The sequence below is a fragment of the Carica papaya genome, chromosome 8, assembly GCF_054855325.1.
Source record: "Carica papaya isolate Zhongbai chromosome 8, ASM5485532v1, whole genome shotgun sequence".
Classification (NCBI taxonomy): domain Eukaryota; kingdom Viridiplantae; phylum Streptophyta; class Magnoliopsida; order Brassicales; family Caricaceae; genus Carica; species Carica papaya.
In genome coordinates, this window is record NC_142316.1 from 18,334,836 (window position 1) to 18,349,482 (window position 14,647).

The 14,647-nt window shown below is 46.4% G+C and overlaps 2 non-coding genes and 25 pseudogenes across 2 annotated transcripts; all 27 read left to right on the top strand.

The window, feature by feature from the left end:
* The first annotated feature begins 238 nt into the window (after nucleotides 1–238).
* LOC148247302 (5S ribosomal RNA) lies at nucleotides 239–357 on the top strand (annotated as a pseudogene).
* Nucleotides 358–562: 205 nt separating this feature from the next.
* LOC148247303 (5S ribosomal RNA) lies at nucleotides 563–681 on the top strand (annotated as a pseudogene).
* A 206-nt stretch (nucleotides 682–887) lies between these two features.
* Nucleotides 888–1,006, top strand: LOC148247304 (5S ribosomal RNA; annotated as a pseudogene).
* Nucleotides 1,007–1,241: 235 nt separating this feature from the next.
* On the top strand, nucleotides 1,242–1,359 carry LOC148247305 (5S ribosomal RNA; annotated as a pseudogene).
* A 206-nt stretch (nucleotides 1,360–1,565) lies between these two features.
* LOC148247306 (5S ribosomal RNA) lies at nucleotides 1,566–1,684 on the top strand (annotated as a pseudogene).
* A 209-nt stretch (nucleotides 1,685–1,893) lies between these two features.
* LOC148247307 (5S ribosomal RNA) lies at nucleotides 1,894–2,012 on the top strand (annotated as a pseudogene).
* Nucleotides 2,013–2,572: 560 nt separating this feature from the next.
* LOC148247308 (5S ribosomal RNA) lies at nucleotides 2,573–2,691 on the top strand (annotated as a pseudogene).
* A 557-nt stretch (nucleotides 2,692–3,248) lies between these two features.
* LOC148247309 (5S ribosomal RNA) lies at nucleotides 3,249–3,368 on the top strand (annotated as a pseudogene).
* Nucleotides 3,369–3,931: 563 nt separating this feature from the next.
* LOC148247310 (5S ribosomal RNA) lies at nucleotides 3,932–4,050 on the top strand. The gene has a single exon (XR_015815997.1). It is a non-coding gene; the product is annotated as a 5S ribosomal RNA (ribosomal RNA).
* A 506-nt stretch (nucleotides 4,051–4,556) lies between these two features.
* On the top strand, nucleotides 4,557–4,675 carry LOC148247311 (5S ribosomal RNA; annotated as a pseudogene).
* A 561-nt stretch (nucleotides 4,676–5,236) lies between these two features.
* Nucleotides 5,237–5,355, top strand: LOC148247312 (5S ribosomal RNA; annotated as a pseudogene).
* Nucleotides 5,356–5,914: 559 nt separating this feature from the next.
* On the top strand, nucleotides 5,915–6,033 carry LOC148247313 (5S ribosomal RNA; annotated as a pseudogene).
* Nucleotides 6,034–6,596: 563 nt separating this feature from the next.
* On the top strand, nucleotides 6,597–6,715 carry LOC148247314 (5S ribosomal RNA). The gene has a single exon (XR_015815496.1). It is a non-coding gene; the product is annotated as a 5S ribosomal RNA (ribosomal RNA).
* A 562-nt stretch (nucleotides 6,716–7,277) lies between these two features.
* Nucleotides 7,278–7,395, top strand: LOC148247315 (5S ribosomal RNA; annotated as a pseudogene).
* A 202-nt stretch (nucleotides 7,396–7,597) lies between these two features.
* On the top strand, nucleotides 7,598–7,716 carry LOC148247316 (5S ribosomal RNA; annotated as a pseudogene).
* A 209-nt stretch (nucleotides 7,717–7,925) lies between these two features.
* On the top strand, nucleotides 7,926–8,044 carry LOC148247317 (5S ribosomal RNA; annotated as a pseudogene).
* A 563-nt stretch (nucleotides 8,045–8,607) lies between these two features.
* On the top strand, nucleotides 8,608–8,726 carry LOC148247318 (5S ribosomal RNA; annotated as a pseudogene).
* Nucleotides 8,727–9,617: 891 nt separating this feature from the next.
* Nucleotides 9,618–9,736, top strand: LOC148247319 (5S ribosomal RNA; annotated as a pseudogene).
* A 591-nt stretch (nucleotides 9,737–10,327) lies between these two features.
* On the top strand, nucleotides 10,328–10,445 carry LOC148247320 (5S ribosomal RNA; annotated as a pseudogene).
* Nucleotides 10,446–10,649: 204 nt separating this feature from the next.
* On the top strand, nucleotides 10,650–10,768 carry LOC148247321 (5S ribosomal RNA; annotated as a pseudogene).
* Nucleotides 10,769–11,329: 561 nt separating this feature from the next.
* LOC148247322 (5S ribosomal RNA) lies at nucleotides 11,330–11,448 on the top strand (annotated as a pseudogene).
* Nucleotides 11,449–11,657: 209 nt separating this feature from the next.
* LOC148247323 (5S ribosomal RNA) lies at nucleotides 11,658–11,776 on the top strand (annotated as a pseudogene).
* A 560-nt stretch (nucleotides 11,777–12,336) lies between these two features.
* On the top strand, nucleotides 12,337–12,455 carry LOC148247324 (5S ribosomal RNA; annotated as a pseudogene).
* A 205-nt stretch (nucleotides 12,456–12,660) lies between these two features.
* On the top strand, nucleotides 12,661–12,779 carry LOC148247325 (5S ribosomal RNA; annotated as a pseudogene).
* A 207-nt stretch (nucleotides 12,780–12,986) lies between these two features.
* On the top strand, nucleotides 12,987–13,104 carry LOC148247326 (5S ribosomal RNA; annotated as a pseudogene).
* A 561-nt stretch (nucleotides 13,105–13,665) lies between these two features.
* Nucleotides 13,666–13,784, top strand: LOC148247327 (5S ribosomal RNA; annotated as a pseudogene).
* Nucleotides 13,785–14,349: 565 nt separating this feature from the next.
* LOC148247328 (5S ribosomal RNA) lies at nucleotides 14,350–14,467 on the top strand (annotated as a pseudogene).
* Nucleotides 14,468–14,647: the final 180 nt, after the last annotated feature.

Below are 14,647 nucleotides of genomic sequence, written 5' to 3' on the forward strand. Positions count from 1 at the left end.
CCTATTTTCTTGTGAAGTCCTCGTGTTGCACCCATTTTTTTGCAGATGATTCTTTCGACGTTAGCGCGACTTGAATTATGGTCCTCAAGTTTATTCACAAATGTGATTCACGACGCTGTAGCATTTTACTTGATATTATAACGAGAACGGGAGGTGCAGTGCACATGCACAAGGAAACAAATGACGGGAGGGGGAAGAAAGGGGAATGAGTTTATGTATTTGCAGCGCGAAATTAAACAGGTGCGATCATACCAGCACTCATGCACCGGATCCCATCAGAACTCCGCAGTGAAGTGTGCTTGGGCGAGATTAGTACTCGAATGGGTGACCTCCTGGGAAGTCCTTGTGTCGCACCAATTTTTTTTCAGACGGGTCTTTCGACGTTACGCGCGTCTGGAACTAGGGCCCGCTGGTTTATACGCAAATGTGAGTCAAGAAGCAAGGGCATTTTAATCGATATTAGAACGAGAATGAGAGGTGAAGTGTTAACGCACAAGGAAACAAATGACGGGAGGGGGAAGAAAGGAGAAGGGGTTTTTGTATTTGCAGCACGAAATTCAACAGGAGCTATCATACCAGCACTAAAGCTCCGGATCCCATCAGAACTCCGCAGTTAAGTGTGCTTGGGCGAGCGTAGTACTCGGATGGGTGACCACTTGGGAAGCCCTCGTGTTGCACCAATTTTTTTTCGGATGGGTTGTTCGACGTTACGCGCGAATGGAATTATAAACCGCTGGTTCCATTGCAAAGGTGAGTCACGGTGCCGGGGCATATTACTTTATATTAGAACGAGAAAGAGAGATGCAGAGTGCACGCACAAGGAAACAAATGACGGGAGGGGGGATGGAAGGAGAAAGAGTGTATGTATTTGCAGTGCAGAATGAAACATGAGGGATCATACCAGCACTAATGCAACGGATCCTATCAGAACTCCGCAGTTAAGGGTGCTTGGGGGAGAAAAGTACTCGGATGGGTGACCTCCTGCGAAGTCCTTATATTTCACCCATTTTCTTGGGAGGTCCTCATGTTGCACCCATATTTTTGCAGATGATTCTTTTGATGTTATGCGCGACTTGAATTATGGTCCTCAAGTTTATTCGCAAATGTGAGTCATGGCACCGTAGCATTTTACTTGATATTAGAACGAGCACGGGAGGTGCAGTGCGCACGCACAAGGAAACAAATGACGGGAGGGGGAAGAAAGGAGAAGAAGTTTATGTATTTGCAGCGTGGAATTAAACGGGTGCGATCATACCAGCACTAATGCACCGGATCCCGTCAGAACTCCGCAGTTAAGTGTGCTTGCGCGAGGTAGTACTCGGATGTGTGACCTCTTGGGAAGTCTTCGTGTCGCACTAAATTTTTTTTCAGACGGGTCGTTCGACGTTACACGCGGCTGGAACTAGGGTCCACTAGTTTATACGCAAATGTGAGTCACGGCGCCGTGGCATTTTACTTGATATTAGAACCAGAACGGGAGGTGCAGTGCGCACGTAAAAGGAAACAAATGACGGGAGGGGGAAGAAAGGGGAATGAGTGTATGTATTTGCAGCGCGAAATTAAACAGGTGCGATCATACCAGCACAAATGCGCCGAATCCCATCAGAACTCCGTAGTTAAGTGTGCTTTGGCGAAAGTAGTACAATGATGGGTTACCTCGTGGGAAGTTCTCGTGTTGCACCCATTTTCTTTTTTTCAGATGTGCCGTTCGACGTTACGCACGACTTTAATTATGGTCTGGAGATTTATTCGCAAATGTGAGTCACGGTGCCGTAGCATTTTACTTGATATTTGAACGAGAACGAGAGGTACAGTGCGCACGCAAAAGGAAACAAATGACGGGAGGGGGAAAAAAGGAGAAGGAGTTTATGTATTTGCAGCGCAAAATTAAACAGGTGCGATCATACCAGCACTAATGCACCGGATCCCATCAGAACTTCGTAGTTAAGTATGCTTGGGCGAGAGTAGTACTCGGATGGGTGACCTCTTGGGAAGTCCTCGTGCAGCACCAATTTTTTTTCAAGCGGGTCGTTCGCCGTTACGTCCGACTGGAACTAGGGTCCGCTGGTTTATACGCAAATGTGAGTCAAGAAGCAGGGGCATTTTAATCGATATTAGAACGAGAAGGAGAGGTGCAGTGTGAACGCACAAGGAAACAATTGATGGGCGGGGGAGGGAAGGAGAAGGATTGTATGTATTTTCAGCACGAAATGAAACAGGTGCGATCATACCAGCACTAATGCAACGGATTCTATCAGAACTCCGTAGGTAAGGGTGCTTGGGCGAGAGTAGTACTAGCATGGGTTACCTCCTGCGAAGTCCTTATATTTCACCCATTTTCTGGTGAAGTTCTCGTGTTGCACCTTTTTTTTTTCTTTAGATGTGCCGTTCGACGTTACGCGCGACTTTAATTATGGTCCGCATATTTATTCGCAAATGTGAGTCACGGCGCCGTGGCATTTTACTTTATATTTGAACGAGAACGAGAGGTGCAGTGCGCACGCACAAGGAGACAAATGACGGGAGGGGGAAGAAAGGAAAAGGAGTTTATATATTTGTGGCGTGAAAAATAAGGTGCGATCATACCATCACTAATGCATCGGATCCCATCAGAACTCCGCAGTTAAGTGTGCTTGGGCGGGAGTAGTACTCGGATGGGTGACCTCCTGGGAAGTCCTCGTCTTGCACTAATTTTTTTTTTCTGACGGGTTGTTCGACGTTACGCGCGACTGGAACTAGGGTCTACTGATTTATACGCAAATGTGAATCAAGAAGCAGAGGCATTTTAATCGATATTAGAACGAGAGATGCAGAGTGCACGCACAAGGAAACAAATAACGGGAGGGGGGATTGAGGGAGAAAAAGTGTATGTATTTAAAGCGCAGAATGAAACATGAGCAATCATACCAGCGCCAATGCAACGGATTCTATCAGAACTCCGCAAATTAAGGATGCTTGGGCGAGAGTAGCACTAGGATGGGTGACCTCCTGCGAAGTCCTTATGTTTCACCCATTTTCTTAGGAAGTCCTCGTGTTGCACCCATTTTTTTGCAGATGATTCTTTCGACGATACGCGCGACTTGAATTATGGTCCTCAGGTTTATTCGCAAATGTGAGTCACGGCGCTGTAGCATTTTACTTGATATTAGAATGAGAACGGGAGATGCAGTGCGCACGCTTAAGGAAACAAATGACGGGAGGGGGAAGAAAGGGGAATGAGTTTATGTATTTACATCGCAAAATTAAATAGGTTTGATCATACCAGCACTAATGCACCGGATCCCATCAGAACTCCGCAGTGAAGTGTGCTTGGGCGAGATTAGTACTCGGATGAGTGACCTCCTGGGAATGTCCTCGCGTCGCACTAATTTTTTTTTTCAGACAGGTCGTTCGACGTTATGCGCGACTGGAACTAGGATCCACTGGTTTAAACGCAAATGTGAGTAAATAAGCAGGGGCATTTTAATCGATATTAGAACAAGAAGGAGAGATACAGAGTGCACGCACAAGGAAACAAATGACGGGAGGGGGGATGGAGGGAGAAAAAGTGTATGTATTTGCAGCGCAGAATGAAACATGAGCAATCATAGCAGCACCAATGCAACGGATTCTATCAGAACTCCGCAAGTTAAGGGTGTTTGGGCGAGAGTAGCACTATGATGGGTGACCTCCTGCGAAGTCCTTATATTTCACCCATTTTCTTAGGAAGTCCTCGTGTTGCACCCCTTTTTTTGCAGATGATTCTTTCGACGATACGCGCGACTTGAATTATGGTCCTCAGGTTTATTCGCAAATGTGAGTCACGACACAGTAGCATTTTACTTGATATAAGAACGAGCACAGGAGGTGCAGTGTGCACGCACAAGGAAACAAATGACGGGAGGGGGAAGAAAGGGGAATGAGTTTATGTATTTGCAGCGCAAAATTAAAGAGGTGCGATCATACCAGCACTAATGCACCGGATCCCATCAGAACTCCGCAGTTAAGTGCGCTTGGGCGAGAGTAGTACTCGGATGGGTGACCTCCTGGGAAGTTCTCGTGTCGCACTAATTTTTTTTCAGACGGGTCGTTCGACGTTACGCGTGACTGGAACTGGGGTCCGCTGGTTTATACGCAATTGTGACTCAAGAAGCAGGGGCATTTTAATCGATATTAGAACGAGAAGGAGAGGTGCAGTGTGAATGCACAAGGAAACAATTGATGGGAGGGGGAGGGAAGGAGGAGTGTATGTATTTTCAGCACGAAATGAAACAGGTGCGATCATACCAGCACAAATGCTTCGGATTCTATCAGAACTCCGTAGGTAAGGGTGCTTGGGCGAGAGTAGTACTAGCATGGGTTACCTCCTGCGAAGTCCTTATATTTAACCCATTTTCTTGTGAAGTCCTCGTGTTGCACCCATTTTTTTGCAGATGATTCTTTCGACGTTACGCGCGACTTGAATTATGGTCCTCAGGTTTATTCGCAAATGTGAGTCACGGCGCTGTAGCATTTTACTTGATATTAGAACGAGAACGGGAGGTGCAATGCGCACGCACAAGGAAACAAATGACGGGAGGTGCGATCATACCAGCACTAAAGCTCCGGATCCCATCAGAACTCCGCAGTTTAGTGTGCCTGGCCAAGAGTAGTACTCGGATGGGTGACCACTTGGGAAGCCCTCGTCTTGCACATATTTTTTTTCGGATGGGTTGTTCGACGTTACGCTCGAATGGAATTATAAACCGCTGGTTCATTTGCAAAGGTGAGTGACGGTGCCGGGGCATAGTACTTGATATTAGAACGAGAATGAGAGATGCAGAGTGTATGCACAGGGAAACAAATGAAGGGAGGGGGGATGGAGGGAGAAAAAGTGTATGTATTTGCAGCGCAGAATGAAACATGAGCAATCATACCAGCACCATTGCAACGGGTTCTATCAGAACTCCGCAAGTTAAGGGTGTTTGGGCGAGAGTAGCACTAGGATGGATGACCTCCCCCGAAGTCGTTATATTTCACCCATTTTCTTAGGAAGTTCTCGTGTTGCACCCATTTTTTTGCAGATGATTCTTTCGACGATACGCGCGACTTGAATTATGGTCCTCAGGTTTATTCGCAAATGTGAGTCACGGCACCGTAGTATTTTACTTGATATTAGAACGAGCACGGGATGTGCAGTGCGCACGCACAAGGAAACAAATGACGGGAGGGGGAAGAAAGGAGAAGGAATTTATGTATTTACAGCGCGAAATTAAACGGGTGCTATCATACCAGCACTAATGCACCGGATCCCATCAAAACTCCGCAGTTAACTGTGCTTGGGCGAGAGTAGTACTCGGATGGGTGACCTCCTGGGAAGTCCTCGTATCGCAACAATTTTTTTTCAGATAGGTCGTTCGACATTACGCGCGACTGGAACTAGGGTCCGTTGGTTTATACGCAAATGTGAGTCAAGAAGCAGGGGCATTTTAATCGATATTAGAACGAGAAGGAGAGGTGCAGTGTGAACGCACAAGGAAACAATCGATGGGAGGGGGAGGGAAGGAGAAGGAGTGTATGTATTTTCAGCACAAAATGAAACAGGTGCGATCATACCAGCACTAATGCAACGGATTCTATCAGAACTCCGTAGGTAAGGGTGCTTGGGCGAGAGTAGTACTAGCATGGGTTACCTCCTGCGAAGTCCTTATATTTCGCCCATTTTCTTGTGAAGTCCTCGTGTTGCACTCATTTTTTTGCAGATGATTCTTTCGACGTTACGCGCGAATTGAATTATGGTCCTCAGGTTTATTCGCAAATGTGAGTCACGGCGCTTTGGCATTTTACTTGATATGTGAACGAGAACGGGAGGTGCAGTGCGCACGCACAAGGAAACAAATGACGGGAGGGGGAAGAAAGGAGAAGGAGTTTATGTATTTGTAGCGCGGAATTAAACGGGTGTGATTATACCAGCACTAATGCACCGGATCCCATCAGAACTCCGCCGTTTAGTGTTCTTGGGCGAGAGTAGTACTCGGATGGGTGACCTCCTGGGAAGTCCTCTTTTCGCACCAATTTTTTTTTCAGACGGGTCGTTCGACGTTACGCGCGACTGAAACTAGGGTCCGCTGGTTTATACTCAAATGTGAGTAAAAAATCAGGGGCATTTTAATCGATATTAGAACGAGAAGGAGATGTGCAGTGTGAACGCACAAGGAAACAATTGATGGGAGGGGGAGGGAAGGAAAAGGAGTGTATGTATTTTCAGCATGAAATAAAATAGGTGCGATCATACCAGCACTAATGCAACGGATTCTATCAGAACTCCGTAGGTAAGGGTACTTGAGCGAGAGTAGTACTAGCATGGGTTATCTCCTGCGAAGTCCTTTTATTTCACCAATTTTCTTGTGAAGTCCTCGTGTCGCACCAATTTTTTTTTTTCAGACGGGTCGTTCAACGTTACGCGCGTCTGGAACTCGGGTCCGCTGGTTTATACGCAAATGTGAGTCAAGAAGTAGGGGCATTTTAATCGATATTAGAACGAGAATGAGAGGTGAAGTGTGAACGCACAAGGAAACAAATGACGGGAGGGGGAAGAAAAGAGAAGGAGTGTATGTATTTGCAGCGCGAAATTAAACAGGTGCGATCATACCAGCACTAAAGCTCCGGATCCCATCAGAACTCCGCAGTTAAGTGTTCTTGGGCGAGAGTAGTACTCGGATGGGTGACCACTTAGGAAGCCCTCGTGTTGCACCTATTTTTTTTTCGGGTGGGTTGTTCGATGTTACGCGCGAATAGAATTATAAACCGTTGGTTCATTTGCAAAGGTTAGTCACGGTGCCGGGGCATATTACTTGGTATTAGAACGAGAAAGAGAGATGCAGAGTGCACGCACAAGGAAACAAATGACAGGAGGGGGGATAGAAGAAGAAAGAGTGTATGTATTTGCAGTGCAGAATGAAACATGAGGGATCATACCAGCACTAATGCAACGGATTCTATCAGAACTCCGCAGTTAAGGGTGCTTGGCCGAGAAAAGTACTCGGATGGGTGACCACCTGCGAAGTCCTTATATTTCACCCATTTTCTTGGGAGGTCCTCGTGTTGCACCCATCTTTTTGCAGATGATTCTTTTGACGTTACGCGCGACTTGATTTATGGTCCGCAGGTTTATTCGCAAATGTGAGTCACGGCGCCGTGGCATTTTACTTGATATTAAAACGAGTACGGGAGGTGTAGTACGCACGCACAAGGAAACAAATGACGGGAGCTCGAATAAAAGAGAGGGAGTGTATGTATTTGAAGCGCAAAATTAAACAAGTGGCATCATACCAGCACTAATGCACTGGATCCCATCAGAACTCTACAGTTAAACGTGCTTGGGCGAGAGTAGTACTCGGATGGGTGACCTCTTGGGAAGTTCTCGTATCGCAACAATTTTTTTGCAGATGGGTCGTTCGACGTTACACGCGACTGGAACTATGTTCCGCTGGTTTATACGCAAATGTGAGTCAAGAAGCAGGGGCATTTTAATCGATATTAGAACGAGAAGGAGAGGTGCAGTGTGAACGCACAAGGAAACAAATGATGGGAGGGGGGAGGGAAGAAGGAGTGTATGTATTTTCAGCACGAAATTATAAGGTGCGGTCACACCAGCACAAACGCACCGGATCCCATCAGAACTCCGCAGTTAAGTGTGCTTTGGCGAAAGTAGTACAATGATGGGTTACCTCATGGGAAGTTCTCGTGTTGCACCCATTTTTTTTTTTTCAGATGTGCCGTTCGACGTTACGCGCGACTTTAATTATGGTCCGCAGATTTATTCGCAAATGTGAGTCATGGCGCCGTGGCATTTTACTTGATATTTGAACAAGAAAGAGAGGTGCAGCGCGCACGCACAAGGAAACAAATGACGGGAAGGGGAAGAAATGATAAGGAGTTTATGCATTTGTAGCGCGAAATTAAACAGATGCGATCATACCAGCACTAATGCACCGGATCCCATCAGAAATGCGCAGTTAAGTGTCCTTGGGCGAGAGTAGTACTCAGATTGGAGACCTCCTGCGAAGTCCTCGTGTCGCACTAATTTTTCTTTTCAAACGGGTCGTTCGACGTTACGCGCGACTGGAACTAGGGTCCACTGGTTTATACGCAAATGTGAGTCAAGAAGCAGGGGCATTTTAATCGATATTAGAACGAGAATGAGAGATGCAGAGTTCACGCACAAGGAAACAAATGACGGGAGGGGGGGTGGAGGGAGAAAAAGTGTATGTATTTGCAGCGCAGAATGAAACATGAGCAATCATACCAGCACCAATGCAACGGATTCTATCAGAACTCCGCAAGTTAAGGGTGCTTGGGCGAGAGTAGCACTAGGATGGGTGACCTCCTGCGAAGTCCTTATATTTCACCCATTTTCTTAGGAAGTCCACGTGTTGCACCCATTTTTTTGCAGATGATTCTTTCGACGATACGCCTGACTTGAATTATGGTCCTCAGGTTTATTCGCAAATATGAGTCACGGCACCGTAACATTTTACTTGATATTAGAACGAGCACGGGAGGTGCAGTGCGCACGCACAAGGAAACAAATGACGGGAGGGAGAAGAAAGGAGAAGGAGTTTATGTATTTGCAGCGCGGAATTAAATGGGTGCGATCATACCAGCACAAATGCACCGGATCCCATCAGAACTCTGCAGTTAAGTGTGCTTTGGCGAAAGTAGTACAATGATGGGTTACCTCCTGGGAAGTTCTCGTGTTGCACCCATTTTCTTTTTGCAGATGTGCCATTCGACGTTACGCGCGACTTTAATTATGGTGCGCAGATTTATTCGCAAATGTGAGTCACGGCGCCGTGGTATTTTACTTGATACTTGAACGAGAACGAGAGGTGCAGTGCGCACACACAAGGAAAGAAAAGACGGGAGGGGGAAGAAAGGAGAAGGAGTTTATGTATTTGCAGCGCGAAATTAAACAGGTTCGATCATACCAGCACTAATGCACCGGATCCCATCATAACTTCGCTGTTAAGTGTGCTTGGGCGAGAGTAGTACTCGGATGGGTGACCTCCTGGGAAGTCCTCTTGTCCCACTAATTTTTTTTTTCAGACGGGTCGTTCGACGTTACGCGTGACTGGAACTAGGGTTCACTGGTTTATACGTAAATGTGAGTCAAGAAGCAGGGGCATTTTAATCGATATTAGAACGAGAATGAGAGATGCAGAGTGCACGCACAAGGAAACAAATGACGGGAGGGGGGGTGGAGGGAGAAAAAGTTTATGTATTTGCAGCGCAGAAAGAAACATGAGCAATCATACAAGCACCAATGCAACGGATTCTATCAGAACTCCGCAAGTTATGGGTGCTTGGGCGAGAGTAGCACTAGGATGGGTGACCTCCTGCGAAGTCGTTATATTTCACCCATTTTCTTAGGAAGTCCTCGTGTTGCACCCATTTTTTTGCAGATGATTCTTTCGACGATACGCATGACTTGAATTATGGTCCTCAGGTTTATTCGCAAATGTGAGTCACGGTACCGTAGCATTTTACTTTGATATTAGAACGAGCACGGGAGGTGCAGTGCGCACGCACAAGGAAACAAATGACGGGAGGGGGAAGAAAGGAGAAGGAGTTTATGTATTTGCAGCGCGAAATTAAACGGGTGCGATCATACAACCACTAATGCACCGGATACCATCAGAACTCCGCAGTTAAGTGTGCTTTGGCGAGAGTAGTACTCTGATGGGTGACCTCCTGCGAAGTCCTTATATTTCACCCATTTTCTTGTGAAGTTCTCGTGTTGCACCTATTTTTTTTCGGATGGGTTGTTCGACGTTACGCGCGAATGGAATTATAAACCGCTGGTTCATTTGCAAAGGTGAGTCACGGTGCCGGAGCATATTACTTGATATTTGAACGAGAGAGAGAGATGCAGAGTGCACGCACAAGGAAACAAATGACGGGAGGGGGGATGGGAGGAGAAAGAGTGTATATATTTGCAGTGTAGAATGAAACATGAGGGATCATACCAGCACTAATGCAATGGATTCTATCAGAACTCCGCAGTTAAGGGTGCTTGGGCGAGAAAAGTACTCGGATGGGTGACCTCCTGCGAAGTCCTTATATTTCATCCATTTTCTTGGGAGATCCTCGTGTTGCACCCATCTTTTTGCAGATGATTCTTTCGACGTTACGCGCGACTTGATTTATGGTCCGCAAGTTTATTCGCAAATGTGAGTCACGGCACCGTGGCATTTTACATGATATTAGAACGAGTACGGGAGGTGCAGTGCGCACGCACAAGGAAACAAATGACGGGAGGAGGAAGAAAAGAGAAGGAGTTTATGTATTTGAAGCGCAAAATTAAACAAGTGGCATCATACCAGCAATAATACTCTGGATCCCATCAGAACTCTGCAGTTAAGTGTGCTTGGGCGAGAGTAGTACTCGGATGGGTGACCTCTTGGAAAGTCCTCGTATCGCAACAATTTTTTTTCAGATGGGTCGTTCGACGTTACGCGCGACTGGAACTATGGTCCGCTGGTTTATACGCAAATGTGAGTCAAGAATCAGGGGCATTTTAATCGATATTAGAACGAGAAGGAGAGGTGCAATGTGAACGCACAAGGAAACAAATGATGGGAGGGGCGGAGGGAAGAAGGAGTGGATGTATTTTCAGCACGAAATTAAACATGTGCGGTCACACCAGCACAAATGCACCGGATCCCATCAGAACTCCGCAGTTATGTGTGCTTTGGCGAAAGTAGTACAATGATGGGTTACCTCCTGGGAAGTTCTCGTGTTGCGCCCATTTTTTTTTTCAGATGTGCCGTTCGACGTTACGCGCGACTTTAATTATGGTCCGCAGATTTATTCGCAAATGTGAGTCACGGCGCCGTGGCATTTTACCTAATATTTGAACGAGAACGAGAGGTGCAGTGCGCATGCACGAGGAAACAAATGATGGGAGGGGGAAGAAAGGAGAAGGAGTGTATGTATTTGCAGCGCGAAATGAAACAGGTGCGATCATACCAGCACTAATGCAACGGATTCTATCAGAACTCCGTAGGTAAGGGTGCTTGGGCGAGAGTAGTACTAGCATGGGTTACCTCCTGCGAAGTCCTTATATTTCACCCATTTTTTTGTGAAGTTCTCGTGTTACACCCATTTTTTTGTAGACGATTCTTTCGATGTTACGCGCGACTTGTATTATGGTCCTCAGGTTTATTCGCAAATGTTAGTCACGGTGCTGTAGCATTTTACTTGATATTAGAACGAGAACGGGAGGTGCAGTGCGCACGCACAAGGAAACAAATGACGGGAGGGGGAAGAAAGCGGAATGAGTTTATGTATTTACAGCGCAAAATTAAACAGGTGCGATCATACCAGCACAAATGCACCGGATTCCATCAGAACTCCGCAGTTAAGTGTGCTTTGGGGAAAGTAGTACAATGATGGGTTACCTCGTGGGAAGTTCTCGTGTTGCACCCATTTTCTTTTTTTCAGATGTGCCGTTTGACGTTACGCGCGAATGTAATTATGTTCCGCAGATTTATTCGCAAATGTGAGTCGCGGCGCCGTGGCATTTTACTTGATATTTGAACGAGAACGAGATGTGCAGTGCGCACGCACAAGGAAACAAATGACGGGAGGGGGAAGAATGGGCAAGGAATTTATGTATTTGCAGCCCAACATTAAACAGGTGCGATCATACCAGCACTAATGCACCGGATCCCATTAGAAATCCGCAGTTAAGGGTGCTTGGGCGAGAGTAGTACTCGGATGGGTGACCTCCTTTGAAGTCCTCGTGTTGCACTAATTTTTTTTTCAGACGGGTCGTTCGCCATTACGCGCGACTGGAATTAGGGTCCACTGGTTTATACGCAAATGTGAGTCAAGAAGCAGGAGCATTTTAATCGATATTAGAACGAGAATGAGAGATGCAGAGTTCACGCACAAAGAAACAATTGATGGGAGGGGGAGGGAAGGAGAAAAAGTGTTTGTATTTGCAGCGCAGAATGAAACAGGTGCGATCATACCAGCACTAATGCAACGGATTCTATCAGAACTCCGTAGGTAAGGGTGCTTGTGCGAGAGTAGTAATAGCATGGGTTACCTCCTGCGAAGTCCTTATGTTTCACCCATTTTCTTGTGAAGTCCTCGTGTTGCACCCATTTTTTTTCAGATGATTCTTTCGACGTTACGCACGACTTGAATTATGGTCCTCAGGTTTATTCGCAAATGTGAGTCACGACGCTGTAGCATTTTACTTGATATTAGAACGAGAACAGGAGGTACAGCGTGCACGCACAAGGAAACAAATGACGGGAGGGGAAAGAAAACAGAAGGAGTGTACGTAGTTGCAGCGCGAAACTAAACAGGTGAGATCATACCAGCACTAAAGCCCCGGATCCCATTAGAACTCCGCAGTTAAGTGTGCTTTGGCGAGATTAGTACTCGGATGGTTGACCTCCTGGGAAGTCCTCGTGTCGCACCAATTTTTTTTCAGATTAATCCTTCGATGTTACGCGCGTCTGGAACTAGGGTCCGCTGGTTTATACGCAAATGTGAGTCAAGAAGCAGGGGCATTTTAATCGACATTAGAACGAGAATGAGAGGTGAAGTGTGAACGCTCAAGGAAACAAATGACGAGAGGGGGAAGAAAGGAGAAGGAGTGTATGTATTTACAGCGCGAAATTAAACAGGTGCGATCATACCAGCACTAAAGCCTCGGATCCCATCAGAACTCCGCAGTTAGGTGTGCTTGGGCGAGAGTAGTACTCGGATGGGTGACCACTTGGGAAGCCCTCGTGTTGCACCTATTTTTTTTCGGATTGGTTGTTCGACGTTACGCGTGAATGGAATTATAAACCGCTGGTTCATTTGCAAAGGTGAGTCACGGTGCCGGGGCATATTACTTGATATTAGAACGAGAAAGAGAGATGTAGAGTGCACGCACAAGGAAACAAATGACGGGAGGGGGGATGGGAGGAGAAAGAGTGTATGTATTTGCAGTGCAAAATGAAACATGAGGGATCATACCAGCACTAATGCAACGGATTCTATCAGAACTCCGCAGTTAAGGGTGCTTGGGCGAGAGTAGTACTCGGATGGGTGACCTCCTGGAAAGTCTTCGTGTCGCATTAATTTTTTTTTCAGACGGGTCGTTCGACGTTACGCACGACTAGAACTAGGGTCTACTGGTTTATACGCAAATGTGAGTCAAGAAGCAGGGGCATTTTAATCGATATTAGAACGAGAAGGAAAGATGCAGAGTGCACGCACAAGGAAACAAATGATGGGAGGGGGGATGGAGGGAGAAAAAGTGTATCTATTTGCAGCGCAGAATGAAACATGAGCAATCATACCAGCACCAATGCAACGTATTCTATCAGAACTCCGCAAGTTAAGGGTGCTTGGGCGAGAGTAGCACTAGGATGGGTGACCTCCTGCGAAGTCCTTATATTTCACCCATTTTCTTAGGAAGTCCACCTGTTGCACCCATTTTTTTGCAGATGATTCTTTCGACGATAAGTGCGACTTGAATTATGGTCCTCGGGTTCATTCACAAATATTAGTCACGGCACCTTAGCATTTTATTGATATTAGAACGAGCACGGGAGGTGCAGTGCGCACGCACAAGGAAACAAATGACGGGTGGGGAAAGAAAGGAGAAGGAGTTTATGTATTTGCAGCGCGGAATTAAAGGGGTGCGATCATACCAGCACTAATGCGCCGGATCCCATCAGAACTCCGCAGTTAAGTGTGCTTGGGCGAGAGTAGTACTCGGATTGGTGACCTCCTGGGAAGTCCTCGTTTCGCACCAATTTTTTTTCAGACGGGTCGTTCGACGTTACACGTGGCTGGAATAAGGTTCCGCTGGTTTATACGCAAATGTGAGTCAAGAATCAGGGGCATTTTAATCGATATTAGAACAAGAAGGAGAGGTGCAGTGTGAACGCACAAGGAAACAATTGATGGGAGGGGGGGGAAGGAGAAGGAGAAGGAGTGTATGTATTTTCAGCACGAAATGAAACAGGTGCGATCATACCAGCACTAATGCAACGGATTCTATCAGAACTCCGTAGGTAAGGGTGCTTGGGCGAGAGTAGTACTAGCATGGGTTACCTCCTGCGAAGTCCTTATATTTCACCCATTTTCTTGTGAAGTCCTCGTGTTGCACCCATTTTTTTGCAGATGATTCTTTCGATGTTATGCGCGACTTGAATTATGGTCCTCAGGTTTATTCGCAAATGTGAGTCACGGCGCTGTAGCATTTTACTTGATATTAGAACGAGTACGGGAGGTGCAGTGCGTACGCACAAGGAAACAAATTACGGGAGGAGGAAGAAAAGGGAAGGAGTGTATGTATTTGAAGCGCAAAATTAAACAAGTGGCATCATACCAGCACTAATGCACTGGATCCCATCATTACTCTGCAGTTAAGCGTGCTTGGGCGAGAGTAGTACTCGGATGGGTGACCTCTTGGGAAGTCCTCGTATAGCAACAATTTTTTTTCAGATGGGTCGTTCGACGTTATGTGCGACTGGAACTAGGGTCCGCTGGTTTATACGCAAATGTGAGTCAAGAATCAGGGGCATTTTAATCGATATTAGAACGAGAAGGAGAGGTGCAGTGTGAACGCACAAGGAAACAAATGATGGGAGGGGGGGAGGGAAGAAGGAGTGTA